Source organism: Periplaneta americana, chromosome 16 (genome assembly GCF_040183065.1).
Source record: "Periplaneta americana isolate PAMFEO1 chromosome 16, P.americana_PAMFEO1_priV1, whole genome shotgun sequence".
Lineage (NCBI taxonomy): Eukaryota > Metazoa > Arthropoda > Insecta > Blattodea > Blattidae > Periplaneta > Periplaneta americana.
In genome coordinates this window covers 145449403-145455717 of record NC_091132.1, presented here as the reverse complement: position 1 = coordinate 145455717, position 6315 = coordinate 145449403, and the positions used below count along the sequence as shown (strand labels likewise).

General features: G+C 35.9%; 1 long non-coding RNA gene across 1 annotated transcript; it reads right to left on the bottom strand.

Moving 5' to 3' along the window:
- Positions 1-2175: 2175 nt before the first annotated feature.
- On the bottom strand, positions 2176-3513 carry LOC138716416 (uncharacterized). The gene is made up of 2 exons (XR_011336657.1): positions 3137-3513; positions 2176-2940 (listed from the first exon to the last, which is right to left on the bottom strand). It is a non-coding gene; the product is annotated as an uncharacterized lncRNA (long non-coding RNA).
- Between the last annotated feature and the right edge of the window lie 2802 nt (positions 3514-6315).

Here is a 6315-nt window from a genome sequence, read left to right as displayed (position 1 = left end):
GAGAAAATTATATTCCTGACTAGACATACATGAAGGATCAGTTTATGTTTACAACTGCATAAGATTATTGTGAACAAGAAAAGTCTATTCCCTATTATCGATGCCCATCATCATCATCATCATCATCATCATCATCATCATCATCATCATCATTACAAATATTCATGAATTTCCATCTATAGCTCATGGCTACAGACAAGAATTTCATGCACTATAAAATCCCAAAATATGCATGCACTATCAAACTATGAAACATGCACGTCAAGCGAAAATTACATTAAAATATGCACTTTCATTTTTACCATCCTTACGATTACTGTATTTAATAGATGAAATTAATACACCTACAGTTACATTAAAAACCATTGGACACCAATGATATTACAAATTTCTTATTCCACTTCACTTCACTTTCTTTTTTGCACAGATAACAACTAACAACATTTCTAAATTGGTTTCTGTGAGATTCATGCGTTTGTCAGTCAGCAACCTATGGTTTTGTAGGCAGAGAATGACCACTCTACATCACAAGAAGTTATGGGTGCAAACCTGAATCAATCTTTTTTCTGTTATTTAGTTTTTTTTTTTTTCCTTCTTCAATCCTTATTCCTTAAGCTGAAGTAAGGGACATAAAAATCGAGAAATTGAGATGTCCACTCAAAACCATTAAAACATGCATTTAAACCGAATATAATATAGAGTAATGTTGCCTAATTCCGTGATACGTTTTTTTCACTGAATGGCACAGGATTGGATATCTTGCTAGGAAGTTCACCGATGTCTCAAAAGTAGGCGAAAGATGCACTCCTTCGAGAAAGACGTCTGGTGCTATGATCGAACGGCAAAGCTTTGACTGACATTCAGTTCAGGAAAAAAAGTATCACGGGGTTAGGGGTATCACGGAAATAGGCAACTTTACCCTATATTATATGCATGATTAAGGTGAAACTTGCTTAATTTTGCATTATGTATGCTTTTATCCCCAAAAAGCAAAATGTGCAAATATGCACGGAAAAAGTTCACATATTTGGAACCGGAAAGTAATGAAATGGACAGGCCTAAGTACTAAGTTTGAGCTATGTCCTATGTTCCTATTAAAACATGCATTTGGATGCAATTCTCGTTTCTACTCATGGCTAATCCGACTGGGCTGTCAATTCAACAGATCCAGTAATCTTCACACATGTTCTATTATTATTCTTCCTGTTAAGGGATATTCTGCTTCTTTAGGTGTAGCAATTAAACTATTTTCATTTGAAGATGCTCATTCTCCTTCTACGGCGGCTACATACATTTGAAGAGTCCACTGCAAGAATGATGAATGTCATTTGGAACACATTTTGCAGGAGACGCAATTGAAAGTTTGAAATGCGTAGCGCTCAAAGCTTAACTGAGATTTTCCGATCATTACTGGACAATGACTATCAGTATTAATGCCATATAACTCTCTATTGTACTCCAACCACGAGAAAGTCTCCAGGGAACGAAAGGAAGCGGGATGATGCTGTGAATGAATGTTGATGTCATAAGATGTCATAAGGTCACACACGTGGGTACTCGTATCTCTATTGGCTATCTCTCAAAGCACAAATCATAACACTGATATACACATTTTTATACTACCCTAGTTACAAAATTAGATCACTGTTAATCTTCTGGTCTTTTAATCCCTCCATACAGGAAATAACATATGCAGGAGAGCGCATTATTTTTAAACTGACGTTATAACTCTAATATTATCTATCTACTTCGCTCCAATAGATGACGCAATAGTAAGCACATTCCTTTCACGGTTTATCTCCTGGTTGGAAAACAATATGTACATTCTATATGCCTTAAGCTATGCATTGACTGTCTTGGTTCATTTTCGACAAGAAAGTGACATCCATCATTCTTGCAGTGGACTCTTCATTTGTTTTTTTTTGTTTTGTTTTGTTTTTCTCATCCTTTTTGTTCTTTTGAACCTGTTTCTCTTCCAGCAACTCTTTGTAGGGGGTTCCAGTCTGAATTTGACTCTTCTCTGCCTTTCCTTTTCTCGTAGCAAGTCTTCGTTTGCTTGCATCAGGGATTGGGGACAGTTTCTTCAAGAGAGGCGCAATTGACGCAGAATCATTGCACGGAGTGCTGACTGAAGATTGACTTTCTTCGACATGTGGTTTTGTGAAAACCACTTCATCCATTTTCTCATTTTCTTCATCACAGGGCTATCTTTACTTGGACGCACGTGCTTTACAAAGTGTTTCAGCCATCCAAGAAATATGTCACCATTCATCCACCCGTTTGGCTGAGCTACACCTTCGCTTGCCTTTTTCCTTTCACGGACATCACTTTATAGTTATCATGCACTGAAGAAACACCAGTTTCATCCGCATTGAATATCCGTGAAGGGGGAAATGAATGTTTCTCCATCAATTCCACAAGCTTGCTGAAGAACAGGTCTACTTGGGGCTTGTTAAAACCCACTGCCCTCATCATACTAGTGGATTCAGGTACTCTTAATGTTATTTCAGGATGCCTTTTCAGAAATCCATAATAAACGTCTTTGCCGGCAAGTTTCTTTGTCTTGTTAAGCCTGTGTGGCAATTTCAACTCCTCGGCTAGATCATATGCCAATTTCAAGAATTCCTTCTTGCTTAGTGGCATAAACATGCCGTCGAGCTGTCTGATATGGGCTAATAGTTCCTCTTCATATGTTTCGGAGAAAGTAAGTTCAAATCTGCCTAATTTAGGCGGTACATTAGCTTTCTTCCTTTTCTTTATTTTAATAATTCTGTCATGCAGAGAACTCTTCGGAATGCCATACACCCTAACTGCTTCTCTAATACTAATTTTTTCCATTAGTACATCATTCATGGCATGCTTCATATTTTCTTCGGTCCAACATCCCTTTTTATTATGTTTTTCTTCAGATTTCGGCATTATCTCCTCCAACAGTGAGCTCTGTAACACAGAAAAGCATTTTATTTCTGTGTCCGGTGCTACCCGACAAAGCACTGTCCGGTCTTACCCGATACACACGTCAACGAAAGAATTCCCGCCATTTCTAAAGTTACTTGAATTTTAAAGCGCACTTCTATAATTAGTTCCCTAACACTTCTATAAACACAACAGTAGTTGGCAGATGCACTTCACTTACCTTATTTCAAAGTAGTGATGTCTTGAATAATACTGAGGCGGAGAGCAGACACAATGGAAATCACGAACAATGACGTACACACTTAACACCAGGAGGTAGAGCTACACACTGATGTGTATTCAGTACTCTGGAGGGAGGCTTCTAAACGCACTCAAGAACATGCTTCCATCTTACGGCATTTACGAAAACTGTAAGTGTCCGGACACACCAGAAGTCCGGCCCTACCCGACATTCCCCTATAACGTCAGTTTAAAAAACATGCGCTCTTCCGCATATGTTATAACGGTAATATTATCTATCTACTTCGTTCCAATAGATGACGCAATAGTAAGCACATTTCTTTCGTCTCCTGGTTGGAGAACAGTAAGTTTGGCGAATGCAATACATACACTCGCTATCGGTTATATTCTTCCAGGAATGACTCACCTTCGTAAACATTCTTGGGACACCTAGCAGATAACAAAGGTCAGAGTGTGTTTTGTTTTTAGTACACGCTAATTGCCGCGCTAATCACTATTGTTTATACAAAACATCGCAGCGGTATATCAATTAAATTTGCAGAAGAGCGATAAACATAAATAACCGTTGGCTTGTGATGGGAACACTGAAATGCATTGATTAAATATATTCCTAATTTATATAGTCCATATTGCTAAAGACGACTAATTTAAAAGAATTTATAATTTAACACTCATTATCGATTTCTATAAAATCTCAAACAATCGAATGCTATACAAAATGTGAAAGAGATAGGCCTAATCGAACACACACTGGTCTCCAGTTAGAAGTAATGATTTGGATAAAAAGACGTCTAATCCTGTATGTGAAGAGTCGTGTATTTCCAATGACAAATATTATACAAGACTACATCACAAAATATTAAAGTTACAACTGCAATTAAAATGTAATTAAATTCTCTAGTAAAATCTGTGCTGTCCAAAATAATCACGTTCAATTAATGAATGACTTTAGCCCCCCCCCTTTTTTTTTTTGCAAACGGTAATTGAATTCTTGTAGTTTATAACGATTTGACTTCTCTCTCAGTATTTCGATGTTTACCTAATGCGTTCGAACAAGTTTTTTTTTTTTTTCAGCTTTAATCACAGAGTATTACTGCCGTCAATGCATTCGATTTACGTCTTGACTGCAGGCAAAAAAAAAAAAAACAAAATGAAATTAAACAACTTAACAGTACGTACACACCGTAATCGAATTGTTTCCTTGTGATTGTCTGATTCCCTATTCAGAAAATTAATTCACTTCACTTAGCACACTTCTTTGGAATGGAATTTCAAACATCTCTTTTCAGAACTTTTAAACTTGTTTCTAGGCGACAGTCTTCCCCTCTATCGAGAAATTTCTTTCACTCCACTTAGCACGCTTTTTAAGATTATGATTTAAGAACATTATTTTCGACACTTCTAAGCTTACTTGTCTGTTACTTTGCTCGGAGAATGTCAATTTCCCTTCCCTCTACGAAAATTCTTTGATTAGGTACCAGGGTTGTAGAAATATAGAGAAAAACTGCCTCATACTACCAATGGACAAATCTTCAGCGAATTAATCAATGGCTTGATTTAGGTATTGTCATATTATATCCTTCGTGTCTTCCTTCAGACTATTCTTAAATTTATACTTCGTATATGTGTAATGAATTAATGATTAAATAATCTATTTATGGAAATCATTTATATGTATTTCTTTTTAAATATAATTTGAACTGGTAATGGAAATTACGGGAAAACGGCTGAACGGATTTTAATGAGTGACCCGTCATTTTGAAGCTTGGCATCCAAGTGTTTTCAGAAAAATAGTAACTTTCAGTGAAGCGTTAGTTTTCCTACATAATTTTCCTATTTTCCAAAATCCATCTTTCGTAAGTTTTGAGAACTAATTGCATTTCAGAATAAAACAAAACACACACTACAATAAACAATACGCTATTACAAGAAGGCCATGACCTGCAGGATTGCTGACATATTTAGAGTTCAGATGGCTCAGATTCTTTCACATCATAATCCCAATATGTCGATCATCATTTGTGTAATTTTTTGATAACGTATAAGAAATAATTTACAGGTCTGATTCTTTTGTCTGTAGTTTTCCAAGTACAGCTGTGTATTAAATATTCAGAACTACAAAGCTTAAGAATGTTTGCAAATGAAATATTATTATAGTTAATGCAAAATTATTATACACATAATGCTATATTGATGATATGAAAGTGAAACTTTTTAGGGTTTTATATAAATAGACGTAGAGAAAGAATATTTTATATTAGATCTTCATTTCTATAATTTACTGAGTAACGGCTACATATATTTTATTAAAAACTATAAAACTTTCGTAAGGTAACAATATTGTTATTAAAAATGAAATACTTTTATAGTTATTAATCAAGTAGCGTGGGCCTTTTTCATATAGTAATTGAGTCATGCTTTCTATTTTAGCTGCGTCTTTAAACTGTATCAAAATTAATTTCATATTTCTTTGGTTTAATCGATTAGATTTGTGATCGTTGCCAAGCATATTTTGTTGTAGGGAAAATAGCAGGTCATTTCACTTCTTGCTACTGTGAGAGAACCCCGAGAAAAACCCCAACTGCGGCTTTGTCCGCCACGAGTGTCACTATTTTCGATTAAAAATTCCAGACCTGACCGGAACTTGAGGGTTAGCGCAATAGGTCGTAACAGGTCGCAGTACTGGGCGATAGTGCCTCCCTTCCGTAAATTCCAATCCATTCTATTGTTCATTCTCGGCTAATTTTTCTGACGTACCTAAAATTAAATACGAGTCCCTAAACCCCAAATAGGCCTATGAGCTGTGTTGCATATATCTGTACAGATAGGCTAATACTGCGCTTTTCACAAGAAATAACTTCCGATACACCTTCAACCGAAATAATATTTCTCATTTCCTGTGATAATGAGTAAGTAAGGATTCGAACAGAGATGATACAACACATTTTCACGACGATAATGATCTAAACGAAATTGAGAACTATGACTGCGCTACCGTTTTATATACTTCCAATTCCAAGTGGTATCGGTATCTAAGGTAAACAAACAAAGGCGGTACTGGGACAGAACAACTTACATTACTCCATTTTTTGGTAACTATAATTCACAACATTCCAGTAAACCAATGCAGAAAGCAACGTAAACGAAAACCAACCACTA